The sequence below is a fragment of the Hesperophylax consimilis genome, chromosome 2, assembly GCF_061612785.1.
Source record: "Hesperophylax consimilis isolate HC1 chromosome 2, BYU_Hcon_1.0, whole genome shotgun sequence".
NCBI classification, from domain to species: domain Eukaryota; kingdom Metazoa; phylum Arthropoda; class Insecta; order Trichoptera; family Limnephilidae; genus Hesperophylax; species Hesperophylax consimilis.
The window spans coordinates 3,990,087-4,001,998 of record NC_142837.1 but is presented as its reverse complement, the minus strand read 5'-3'; positions in this window follow the sequence as shown (position 1 = coordinate 4,001,998).

Here is an 11,912-nt window from a genome sequence, read left to right as displayed (position 1 = left end):
GTGCTGCGCGTGTGCTTAGTTTACTAGAGAAATGGTATGTATACTTTCCTGTCAGGTTTTATTTTTATTTTTATAAGTCTTTTAAGTAAAACCTTGTGCGCCTCAGCACAAGAACTTCTCTGGAGGCGGAATAAGAAAAACATTATTTTAAATATTATTGTGTCATTATAATATTATTTTTATTATGTAAAAAAATATTCAATTGAAACAAAAATTTAAAAAAATGTGGATGTTTTTCGATGTTTGTGGATATTTGCAGACATTTATGAGTATTCGTAGATGTTTGCCGACATTATTACATATTAGCTTCTTACAAATACTCCTTAAACTCATAAAACTATTCAAAAAAAAAATGCTCTATCACATCTTCTTTCCAATTTTTTACATGGCACGAATTTTAAACACATACTTTTACAGTAGAATACAAAGGAAGCCACAATTCTTATTTCAACTTTCAATTCTATCTCCATCAAAATATTATATTTCTCACCTTACTTTTAATTTCTATATTTGCATTTAGTTTTATTTATTTTAATATGTTTTTTTATCTTAGATTTTCTTATATTTATATTATTACTTTTTATCTGTTTATTATTATATTTTATTAATGAAGTATTTTGTGTTTGACCACCACAAAACGCGCATCAGCCTATCATGATAGTCAAAAGAAAATGTAGTGCATCGTCGTGTAAATTTTTATTAAATTTAAAAAAAAATTATTAAAGATCTGGAAATTAAAGAATATTTGCAGATATTGACGGAAAGTTGATAAAGTGGATATTTGTTAATATTTGTGAAAAGTCGTGGATGTTATTCCCATTCGAGCGACACGGGTTTAATTTCTCTGCTAGCTTAGTTCTCCATAAGTAAACAAGCATTTTTTCGCTTATAGTAAACATCGATTACTTATAGGAAAAAAAATATTTTTCGGAAAGTTTGTCTATCTTTTGAAATATATATCTCAATTAGAATAATCGTGTGAAAATTGTATTTACTTACTTGTTCATGATATTATGTATTTGTTTGTAATGTTTATTTATTTATTTATCATTTGTAATATATTGTGTAGGTACAACTTAGTAGTTGTACTTTTGGTTTAGTAACCAAAATTTAACTTTAATAAAATATCCAAAAAATAGATGAATAATTGCAGTCGCGTCTTAATTTTAACATGATGGCTTACATCCAACAAAAACATAATTTAAATCCATTACATATGAAATACTTTGTTAATTCTTCCATCCCCGGAGCATAACCAAAACGTCTGAACGATTCGGGTATCTCCGGCGGCGATCATCTGCGCTCGTTCGATTGGAAAATTAATGGTCAACGGCGGTAACGAACCAGTAACCGGTAAGCCGCACCATTTAGGCCCGACCAATCACAACAAAGCCAAGCCGCTGCAAAGCGCTTACCCTTACCGGAGATATCTCATTACAGATATTATTTGATGGATCAACGTTTTGGTTAAATGGTTTCGCTATAATAGTTCATCTCTCTTCCTTCAATTTGGCGAAGCATTGTAGACAATTGTTGAATGAAACACTAGTATATATTGAATCATTTCGCGGGTAAGAGATAAGCCGCCATAGCTCAGTGGTCAGAGCTGTCGACCGGAAATCGAAGTTCGAGTCCCGTTGGCGTCATGTATCTTTTATCAGGAGATTTTTCAATGTGGATGAGTGTTTCAGGCGAATAATTATTGCTTGTAAAATAATTGTTACCCTTTGTGCTATGCATAAAAAACCTTGTCTTAAAACATTAGCTTACCAAAAATTTAATAATTAAAAATATTTCTATTGTTCATGTAACGTCCCTTTAAAGTTAATGATAGTTTAAGAAAAATGTATTTCACACGCCAACCAAGGCCTGGGAGAAAATAACCTTAGTAGGGTCAACTTTATAATGTGTTTCTTTGTATTTTTTTAGTTTAAAATAACAGATACCCCGAGTATCGAGAGTCAGTCTGAGAGGGTAGTCTGAGAGAGTAGTCTCTGAGAGTGGGCTCTGAGAGTAGTCGGGGAGAAGTGGAAGGTAGTGCAATACCTACTGATTAAGGGAATTTAGACCCTTAATCAATGAGTAGTCTCCGAGGGCAGTGTGTGACGGCAGTCTGTGACAGAAGTCTGCCAGAAATGGTAGGCAGTGGAATACTTCTACTGATTAACCACTGGAGCGCTTCGTGTTGCGCAATCAATTCAGCCATTCGATATAATTAACATCATTCTTCAAAATATTAGTAAAAAAACAATATGAAATGATTACTGCGGTTTAAAGCCAGTGAATCCACCTAGATTTCACAGTTTATTCCATATTTTTAGACTCAATAAGTACTCTAGGAAGTACCTAGAGGTACTACTAAGATATTGCGCAATACTTGCAAAAAATTGTCGCAAAGCACTCCAGTGGTTAAGGGAACTTATACCCTTAATCTGAGAGTTGTCTGAGAGGAGTGGTAGGTACAATACCTAAGTAAGGTGGGTAAATAATGATTAAAGAAAAATAGACCATTAATCTGAGTGAACTTGGAAGATCACAAAGGAATATAGTAGAGCTAATGGGTATGGAAGTACCTATCAGTGCACTTCAGCTGCGGCTGATAATAAGTACCCTTTGTGTTTATATTTCATTTAAATAAATTGATGCGAAGAAAAATCGAAGAAAGTGTTTTCCTACCTTCCATTGGGTGTTTTTGTACCACCATAGTAGGAACAGTCTCATTTTGATTTATAGAAATCATGATACATTCTGGTAATAGATGAGAACACATCTTTGTGAGATGTTTATAATTTTCTTTAGAAATGCCTAAAACTCAAACATTTTCCATTACCAGCTCTATGGAATTCAACCTGTTTTGCATCCAAGGGTTAAGAAACTTATCATCCTTTTTTAAGTTTCGTAAAATAAACTAGATGGGTTCACTTGGTTTTGTATTGTAACCAGCGAACAGAAAAACAACGTCATTTAAAATTATGGTTTTCAGTAATAATATTATTAAGTAAGTACTTTTTAGTGCTTTGAATACTTTTCGGTATTTTTCAAATGACACAGGTAGGTACGTACATATTTATTTTTCGGACAATCTTTACTGTGTGAATTACAAATATAGGCTATACTTAAGGCAGAATTAAGAAAATTATTGCAACGTGATTTGCGGCAATAATGTGACTCTACTGCGGGAAAAGATTTTATATTATGAGGTATATAGAAATAATTATTGTTATTTTATGTATTCCGAGATTTCATAGAAATAACTTTTCCGTCACACTAAGAGCCGTTTTAAAAAATCCCCAACATACCAAATAGTTTTCACCATCGACAGAGAGATAGGTAATAAAAATAATAATATTTTGATGATTTGTATAGCGTCGGTTTTGTGCAAAATCACCTCAAGGGTAATGCTTTATTTAACGAGAATTTTCGAGAATGGATAATTTATCCGTATGCATATTTACATATTTCCGTTTATCTCAATCGAAAGCATATTTCCGAGTTAGGTGGGTAAATATTATTTTTCTTGTTGTATCCAATCAAAAAAAGTGTTGTACGTAGGCTTATCTTTTCCACTGCAAGCAGAACGTAAGTAGGCGTGCAGGCTTTTGAATATTACGATGACCTAGGTAAGATTCACCTGTCACATTTTGTAGCTTGGGAATGTTTTTCTTCCATCCCTTTACATACAATGTTCACTTTTTTGCGAAGATTTAAGCCACACAAATGGATCAATATTATGTTTTCTACAAAAATATCTTTCCTGCTTGTTGTGATGCTTGAAATTCTCCCACTGAACCAATGAGGTAATGGTGTCTCTGCCTGATGAGATACTTAATTCACAAACTTTTCTGCTTTACCTATAACTATGCGAAAACAATAATGTTTATCAATGGCAACCGGTACAGCTTGTAGATTGATGTAAACTGATGATATTGACAAATTACAAATGATTGAAATTACCGTTAATTTTACAAACCATGGGCGCCTGCAGCAGAAGTTGTTGAAAACAAAGAAATGTACCTACAGTACAAAAATATCGAATTGGCCATATTCGCCATTTTTTTATTCGAAATTTTAGGCAAAAGCAATAATATATTAAAATTTTTTGTATATTTCACTCTAAATTGCCAAAAATGCCAATTCGTTCCTTTGGAATTCGACTGACGTAATATATCTAGGTTCCCTTACTTTTCGGCAAATTGGAAGAATTCTAAAAAACATTGGCTTTTATAGGTCTTGTTTTTACGTTTTTTTAAGATTCAACCGAACACCTAAAATAAAATTATTGCTAACAATCGAATTTCCAATTCCGGTACATTAAACATCACAATTTTAGTTCGATCTTCATGTTTTTTTTTATTTCTAATTCGCTGATAACCTTAAAAAATCCCGTTTATGGTGAAAGACCGACATATTGCCTATTTTTGATTGCTGAAAATAATTTTTGTTAGCATATTAAAACATTAGATATTGTATCCGAAACTAAAACGAATCACCTTTAATCTGAAATTTACATACACTGACTTGTCAAGTAAGAAAATCCTGTAAATACAGGAGGTGCTAGCATTGATTATTTCAGGCAAATTGTGCCAAGGTGACAGCAGTGTTAGTGGAAAACTTTAGGTGAATAATAAAATGATTCTCAGTTTCTTAACTTGTAAGTTAATTATAAAGTAACGTAAGTACGTACCATTGTCTTGGAGTAGAAATAACAATACACATTAGGTAGCATCTTTACCTTTAAAACCGTGCATAGGAAACAGCTGTTTTCAATTACGGTTTATGTTTTGTATTATCATAGTGAGAGAAAAACCATTCAGCGTGGAAGTGAAACTTCTTATAATGAATTTAAATTTATTTAGAGACCAATATTGTAATACCAACTTACTTCCTCAACAACTTCTTCCTTCCAATTTTCTCAGACCCTTTCCTAACAAATTTCAAACAATCCTTGAGTGGGGATGCCAGAGTTTCATTGATTGTTGGGACTGGTTTTCAGGATAATTAATCTCACAATTCAAACACATAAAATGCAAAATACAAATAAATCCTAATAATTGGGACAGTGGGAAAATGATTTTTTTAAATGTAGTTAAGTATTTAGGTAGACATTTCAATCGAGTACGTATAAATTTATCTAATTGATATATTTATATGTTGCAGTCAAAATCGGCTTTTAGATAAAATACATTTTCTCTAGTGAAAACTAGTTTATTATCTAGTTTTAATTATTATAATCTAGTTTTAACTAGTATAATCTAGTTTTGACAAGTATAATCTAGTTTTACTAGTAAGAATGCGTTCTATCTAAAAACGGGTTTTCACTGTACCTAAATATATAAAATTTTGTGTTTCTTTGTTTGTCTCGTATGCGTTCCATTACCATTCATCCGATTGCAGTGAAACTCTCAAAGCTTATTCTTATTAGTGTCAGGACTTTTTAGAGGTAGTTTGAATGGTAGAATGAGTCGTAGACGCTTGAGGAACACTCATTATCCCTGCACTGGAACTAGATACGGAGTCTGATAGTAGAGTCGGAGATATGATACTGAACTACACGAAGAGAGTGGTAGAGAAAGCCGGAAGTGCCCGAAGAAGACATGAATTAAATATTTTTTGTGGTAAAATGATTCGTAGGTGATGAACTCAGAAAGAGGTGTAAGAAGAATGTATAACTTAGAAGTGAATGTTGAAGAAGTCGAGGGCGCCCGAGGAAGACATGGAACCATAAACTGGAACAAATTCTTATTACAATACAATAATATTATTTCCAACTTATAAATGCACCCAGTTGTCAGGTACTCACAACATTACCCGAAACCATTTAAAAGTCCCCGAGAAACTTCGTGTATCAGTCAGCTAGTAAGTAATTAACATGCCATGGACATTGTAATTTCTCTCCCTTAAAATAATTCATCTTTTGTGACAAATATTTTTTTACCTTTAGTAGCTTTCGATAGTTTGGAATCGTCATTATTTTGTTTTAGTAGTTAGATTATATTCGCTTCAATTATTGATAAAACCAATATAGATATCGGTATAGGGCTTGGAATAAAATCATTACGGAATTAAGATGCATAACAACCCCAACAGAATTTCCATGCTAAAAACTTACCTTTTTAGACTGTTTTTCCTTAAATTTAATATAGCTAACTAGGATCTCTAATAACAATTATATTGTGTATCCAAGCTCTGCTTGCTGAGCTGCATCTAAATTACTCTCTTGTTCTCAAAAGACCTGCCAGGTAATCATGGTTCTGCATTATATTATATTATCTGCCAGTATATAAATAAATAAATAATACATAATATGGACATTTTAACGCCGATTCACGTCCATCAGTCAAATGCATTGTAGGTACAACATTTAAAATATTATGTATTTAATCGGCCCCACTCAAATCATACATTTTTAGGTGGTAAAAAATACTGGGCTTATGTAATAAAGTGGTTGCAAGTCCGTCACTGATGATAGGTCATAAAATATTTTCTAACATAATATTATTAATTTTCGTCATTAATAATTTATAATGTATCCAAGCCAAGTCAATTTTACTAAGTAACTTTGTTTGTAATATATATTATTACCCATTAAAAGTCAGTGGTGCTGTTGTGATTTAGGTTTACGCCTCTGTTGTGCCACGGCTTGCTAATGTTGCGGATTTACGTGATCGAATTTGAAAGCCATTTGTTTTTTTAAGTCCGTGCTTGTGATTTATGCGTTGACAAAAATATAATGAAGCTGGCATGAAATGCTCCAATGTTTTTGTTATAAATTACATATTTAGTGTAACAAAACGTTGGTTGAAGATAAATCACTGGAATTTACGATGCTTCAAGCTACTTCAAATATTTTTGAAAATACTATGCATATGTGAGACGGATTAAAAATTCGATGTTGTTGATATTATTTAATACTTTTCTTTATTTATTTAGTATAAATAATACTAATTCGGTTTACTTGTATATGGTATTTTGATTCATTTTTAATAACATTGCAGATTGAGGGTCTAAGTCGTTATAATTGAACTGTTTAAACAAACAAAAACCTTGTAAATGCGTTAAGAACATGAAAAACATAAAATGGATATTTTAATCTACTGCATATCGAAAGTACGTGGCTTTTCCAACAAGTAAATTTATAATAAATTGGTGCGGCTCACTTAGCAGTTCTACAGTACAGGAGGTTATAGTAACACTCTCGAAACTATGGTATAATTTTTTTAATCAGAATCTCATCGTTATATATTACGTGTAAATGAACGTAGGTTTGATGGTACAAAATATCAACTTATATTGAAAATATTAAATTATTTCTTTATGTTAATTAATAACTGGGAAGACCACCAGAAATATAGACATTCAAATGAATTAACATACACTTACAGAGTAAAATAAAACATTTACAGAAATAGAGATTCCTTATTTACTTAAGGTTTTAAATAAAAACAAAATTCTTGTATTCTTAAATACATAGGGTAGACCGAGGCTATTCGGATCACTTTTTATGTTTTCTTGAAAAAAATTAAAACTAATGCATTTTCGAAAAATATTTTAATTTAATATAAAGCATTTGACATTTTTATATGTTTTAATTTTAATGATCATAACATATAGTAACTTCGAAAAAACATATGACTATTACTGTAGACCTCTCCACTGATCCGAATAACCACATATATATGTGGTGATTCGGATCAGTGGTGGGGCTACTCGGATCAAACCCGAAAAAATAGTTAAGTATGAAAAAAAAACAAAAACCAAAAATAGTTTTTACTACCCATAACTTATATGATAGTATCATAACACTTATTTAACTCTTATAGGCTTACATACCGCACAAATAAAAACTTTATTAACCACTTTCTTGTCGTAACATTTTTCGTGGCACCATTCTTCGCAAGAAGAACATTGAATCCAATCTTCCTTTGGAGGATCTACAAAAGCTTCATTGCAATAAATGCAAAACCACTTTCTTGAAGCCCCAGCCGATGAAGAAGCTGTTACGGAAGATTTTTCAACTTTAAGTCTTGGGGTACCTTTTCCTTTGAACTGTAATTTTGGGCGGTACTTGGCGAGAGATCTTTTGATTTCCTTTGAGTTTGAGACTTTTATTTTTTCTTCAGTATCTTTACGCAATTTTTAAACGTTTACTGGAGATGTATTATGAAAAATTGGAGTGAAAAAAAGAGAAAAATTGAAACTTTTGCAACGCGGGAGTTCTTTTTAGTTGGCAAATCCTTTTGAGGAGTAGGGAGAATATTTCTAATTTCATAGTTAGTAGTCGTAGATGCCTGTTCTATTATATTCTTCATTTTTTCTAATTCAGGTGCAGCTATTGGTGAAAGTTCAACAAATTTATATGTTGGAATCGTATGACGGTTAAGTGGAAAATTTCCAGTGGCTTCAAAGCCACTAACAGCATTTCCAACGATGGCAGATAAATTCCATGCACTTTTGAATATTGTCCCAAATATCACCTTTGTTGATGCTTTTTCCAGAATTGATATGTTGCCATGTTGTAGCGTTTTGGTGATAGTATGTTTTTAGAGGCTTAAAAACTTTTACATCGAATGTCTGAAGAGCATGAGTAGTATGTGGAGGGAGAACTATGAGTTCTATAACAAAATTTACACATATATATATATGCAATACTCAATGCCATGTGTGAACTGTGACCATCCAATATGACAATAACTTTTCCAGGTGTGCAAAATTTTCTGAAATGTTTGAACCATAAACCAAAGGTTTCAGCTGTGACCCAGCCTTTCTCTGTCATGCAACCTTCTGTACCTGGTAGCATTCCAATCATAAATTCATTCTTCTTACGTTTACTCTTATACAGGACAAATGGAGGTATGAATGATCCAACTGCATTCATACAAGCCAAAACAGTTACATTTTGAACTCACTCGACACTTGTCATTGATTCCACTTCACGACTTCCCTTTTCAGCAATAATATGCGGAGGACGATTATTTAGAGGCATGCCGGTTTCTTCCATATTATAAATGCATTCTGGCCTTCCTTGTAACTGACAGTCTCTTATTACCTTTTCCAGTGTGACATAAAATTTTTAAATTTTGTCTGGATCTATTCCGTTAATCCTTGCTCGAGATAGTCCTTCTGGTTTTTTTATGGAGAGGTATGGATGACGCGTAAGAAAACGATGAAACCAATCTTGACCTGCAAATCCAACTTCTGAATTAAATCTTCGTTGAGCTTGATTACCAAGATGATAACAATAATTAAAAGCGTATTTCCTGACCATTTTTGGAGTAATGCCGAATCCACGTTTAGATAAATAAACCAACCTTTCCGCAAACTGTTTTTCAGATTCAATATCTATTGCAGGTCTTGCTCCTGGATTCGAGATGATCCCGGTGATTGAAGTCGCATATCTTTGTAATGTTGTGTATGGGATTCCGTAGCTCACAGCAGCACTGCGTAATCCCATTTCACTGAATTTTACTTTCCTAACGGCTTCATCCATTGCAATTTTCGACCATGATTGATTAGTCGTCTTTTTCACATAGTTGCGCACCATCTGTTTCAAATAAAAATATAAAACAATTAACGCATCGAATTTTAAAAGCATTAAAATATGATCCAAATAGCCCCCCCACCGTCGGTCCGTTTAACCTCACATTTATTAATATGATATTTACTCAAAGTAAAGTACAAAAACATACAAAATGCAATTTATTGCGCTTTAATTCTGTTTACTGTGCATTTGATTGATAAATATATAACATATGAAAATGACTGAATAGCTTACCTTTTCAGAAAAAAACACTAAGAACGCAGAGAACAATATTACATCAGGCATTTATTTGAGACGTAACTTGTAGGATCTTCACACATATCGATTTTTAGCAGTCAACCCATGCAATCTGTAATATCGGTAATTTTACTATTATGGCATCCGATAGATAGGGATGCTATGTCCAAAATACTTTCACTGTCATTTGGTTACAATAGCCGAGATATATCCATATTGCTTAGCTTGATCCGAATAACTCACCTGATCCGAATAGCCTCGGTCTACCCATTTTGTATTAAATGAAAAATACACTTTGTAAAACACCACTTTTATTTTGAATTAATATTAACAGCCAACCAGGTTTCGCTTATCTCTTTCACTCGTGTATTTTATGTTCTTCTATATATATGTGTCTGTATGAAAATAACTTTAGTTGATATAATAAGCCCTGATGAAGCTTGAGCTAAGCGAAACCTGGTTGGCTGTTAATATTAATTCTAAATAAAAGTGGTGTTTTAAAAAATGTATTTTTTCATTTAATATATAATGTCACATCACAAAGTGTTTGCTTCCTTCGATAAAAAAAAAACATATATTTTGTAAACTGATTTTATTTTCAAAAGCGTACAACATTATACACAAAACCAAATTAATTTGAGGAAAATGTAATGAAGTTAAGTTTAATTTTTGCAATGTGTTTTGTCCATTTAATGTGTTCATCTATTATTATGCCTAAATATTTAACTTCTCAGGCCTCAGGAATATTCTTTCTTAAGTCAGAAAATCAGAGTATTTCCGTTTCGCAAAATAATCCAAATAAATGGAATATTTTTTTAAAGTATCCAAAAACTTAAAACTGTTTTAGAAAGGAAATGAAATACGCTTCCAATTTTATTATTGGAATTAATCATATAGGTATTTTTTGAAATACTAAAATAATTTATGCAAACAAAAAAATGTAACTAAAATTACTGTATAAAACACACTTATTATAACAGACTAATGTATAAAAAACGTTAACGTCATCTCACTTTTTGGTTGTTTCATATAAAAATAATTAATCAATAAATTGATGAAGTCTCATGAGTTTTTTAAAATTGCAGTCAAAACCTTTGGTTTCATATAGGTTCACATTTTTAATTATTTTGTGGTTAATTTCTCCCTCCTGTGCTGAGGATTTTATTTTTCATAAATATAAAGTCATTATAAATATTTTAAATAGTATTTTTCTGAAATAATTATAAATATATTACAAGTTGTTTTTTTGTTCACTTAAGAGGTTTCAGATTCTGTATTTGGTGTCAGTATATTTCTGATCTCGCTATGTTTTACATCCAGCTTTTCTAATGTTAAAATATTGTTGTGAATTTTGAATGAGAGTAGGATTTTATTGTAGAGTTTAGTACAGGAAGCTTTTTTCCCAAATGTTTTATTTGTAGTTGCTTCTTGGATATGTTTTTGACCCTGAAATCTAGTGTTTCTAAGATGTGTGTTAGTTGTTAATTCATGTGTTTTGTATTTATGAATGTAAAAGAGTATTGTTTTAGAATAGAGTTATTAGTGACATAATTTTAAGTTTCTTGAAGATTTTGTCCGTGATGGTTCTTACAGGGATATTCAGAATAATTTTCATTGTGACTTTTTTGGTTTTAGTGAAGGATTTTCAGATATCGTCATCTGCACTGCCCCATCCGATAATACAGTATTTTAGGAGTAATTTTCTAAGGTCGATTGAACCATTTTTTCTATCACAAAAGTAAGGGAGACACAAAGATTTCTGTAAGATCATATTAGTTCTTCCCAAAAGCAAACAATTTGGTCCGAAGGGTTAATGTGAATAACTTTTTTCAGTATTGAGCATTTCGTAAGAAAAAAATGGCTCACTGGAGTTTAGTATTTAAACAGATAGAGACTGAGTTTTTTGTTAGTTTTATTAGTTTATAAGTTTATAAAAAATATATATGAGTGGTAGAGAGCTCGAGAAAATCAAAAGAGAATAGAACTCTTAGGGTGAAAACATATTTCATCTTAAAACTATTACACCAATCTTGCCGTAAATAGGCATCCAATGCCATCAGACATAACACCAAGTGGAGTTACCATTATCCTCAAGAAAGTGGACTACGTTGACACCATCCATCCACAAATGTACACA